General features: G+C 32.2%; 1 long non-coding RNA gene across 1 annotated transcript; it reads right to left on the minus strand.

Annotated features, from left to right (window-relative positions):
* Positions 1-242: 242 nt before the first annotated feature.
* LOC149067420 (uncharacterized) lies at positions 243-2,082 on the minus strand. Its single transcript, XR_016195349.1, has 2 exons — positions 1,885-2,082; positions 243-457 (listed from the first exon to the last, which is right to left on the minus strand). It is a non-coding gene; the product is annotated as an uncharacterized LOC149067420 (long non-coding RNA).
* Between the last annotated feature and the right edge of the window lie 335 nt (positions 2,083-2,417).

Genomic DNA, 2,417 nt, shown 5'->3' on the forward strand with positions numbered 1-2,417 from the left:
TGTTATTATTAGTAATCTAATGCACAGATGAGAAAATGTATTTCCATATTTTGTCAGCACACAAATCTCATACGAGGCGGGCGGCATGTTTTCGAATACCTTGAACATAGAGACGTTTAAATTTTTCCTGCAAAATGGTGAACATATAAAACATGTTTTTGTAAAGACACTGTACTCTGAAATAATATTTAAAAATCAATTGAAAAAAAAATTGACAATTTCGAAAAAAAAGTCAATCAAACTTTCAAAACTATAATTGCTATTTATTGTACTCATAAATGTATTGATAGAATAATTAAAAGGCAGAAAAAAAAATTGCATGAGCCCGTCTTGTTGTATGATCATCTCAGACAAATTGTCGAATTATCTTTTGTGAAAAGAAGTGCAGAACCCCCAAGAATGTTGCCTGTAGACTGCTTGCTTAGGAGTTGAGAGGTTTACTTGATTTGATCAAATTCTGTAATAAAGTACAGTAGCCAGAAATTAATGTGTGTGTGTCAACTTTTGAAGTATCAACTATATTTCATACTACTTCAGAAATTTTACTTTACACATGGAACAATGACAGTGAAACAATAATGTAGAATACAATTTTTATAGCTTATTTAAAACTCAAAACCAATGAAAATAACTACAAATAAGAAATAATCTAATACTCATAAACTCTTAACCTATTTTTTTCGGTTTGCACAACACTTATTTACGTTAAACTCTTTCTAAACGTATTTTTTTATTCCATATAATTTTATTGGAGATGTGAGGTGAGAATATTCTTTTTTCTTTCAAATAATTTACATTTTTTTACTAATTTCGTGTATATTGTGAAATATAAGTTGCCTGAAACATTACAACAAAACAATTTTTGGTATAATCACCCCCCTATTAATCCTGGTCATGATGAGAGATTTTAAAAGTTTGGTTATAGAGATTTTAGAAACCTTTAGATTAAAACCTTATATAAACAATTATTTTAAAATTAGATAAATTTTCAGAAATAAGTTCACAACAAAAGAAATTAAACCAAAGTTGATTGATAAAGGAAGCTATTATATAATCACCTTCATTCTAAGAAGATAAGAACTGTTTTCTTCAATGCACATACACTTAAATATTCTGTATCACTCACTTTTCTTTAAAAGTTGTGGAATTCAGTCCCATGTGAAAATCATAAATTGAAACAAAAATCATTCACGAAAATTAAACTATTTGTATGCTCGACACGGGGTCATAAAATAAAGGGTAGAATTTATCAAATGATTTCATAACTGCTTTAAATTAACCATGTCATCAATAAGTTGCACAAATTTTTCTCGGAATGTAATTTTTTCTACATTTTTGATAGTACTTATACACTTGCAAATGATGTTTCACAATTAAATAGCATATTCTCTTCCCATCCCCATTGGCACTGTTTACAAACAATGCAGAGTATTGTTTACAAACTGGCATTTCTTTGATGGCTCAATCGAATACACATACATAAACCTCTGCTTTTGAATAGAAAAGTATTTGTAATTTTATATGGAAAAAATAGAAATCTACTTTTTTTTCGTGAAATCGGACATTAATATTTTTTCAGCATTTGTGATATTAAAAAAAGCACTAGTCGTCACATAGGAAAATGAGGTGGGGATGTTGACAGAGCTTCAGCCCTGGCATGGGTTGATCGTAATTTTTTGTTTTTACATTCTAAATTTACATCAAAGGGCCCACAAAAAATCCTGGCATGGGGGCCCGGCTTCAGGATGTGGGGGACCTTGGTTGAGGGATAATCAGGGACCGCTCAGCAACATTATATATCACACTTTGGATACTTCAATTTGTTTATATAATAATTTTATAAAAGGAAATATAAATAACTGTTAAATAAAGCTTTACACATACCTCATTAACTGCTTGAGAATCATAATCAGATTCCTCCATCTCCCAGAAATGCGATCGAGCATGTTTCTTGTGACGAGGTCAAAACGTACCAACGTCCTAAACATCTGTTTTTTGAAATTTCTCTAATTCGTTACTTTATTCAATAAAATAAAACTGCCAATAACAAAAATAAATAACATCATGCGGCGATAGCCAGTGCGATCGTCCTCCATCTTGTTTTCAAAAACACTCGTAGCAGCAGAGGAAAAAAGAATAAACACGTGATCGATGTTGACGAATCAGCATCAAGATCATCATCATCACTTGTTAAACGCCGTGGCCTTGTCACAGCCGCTCACTGGTTAGCCGAGAATACCGATTTTTTCTAACATACGCGATAGCATTCATCCGCATGTTATTCGACCGGCCGTTTAACAGTCGCTCCGTGAATACGGCCATAAGATGTTGGTATTCTGACTCCAAGTGTTTGGAAGAGATCATTAGCCAGCTTTTGAGCAAAGGCGTGTATGGTGGGCATTCCTATATCGTTTCTT

This window comes from Pholcus phalangioides, unplaced genomic scaffold (assembly GCF_987345545.1).
Source record: "Pholcus phalangioides strain wild (caught in Gottingen) unplaced genomic scaffold, Ppha-v1.0 ptg000030l_1, whole genome shotgun sequence".
Lineage (NCBI taxonomy): Eukaryota > Metazoa > Arthropoda > Arachnida > Araneae > Pholcidae > Pholcus > Pholcus phalangioides.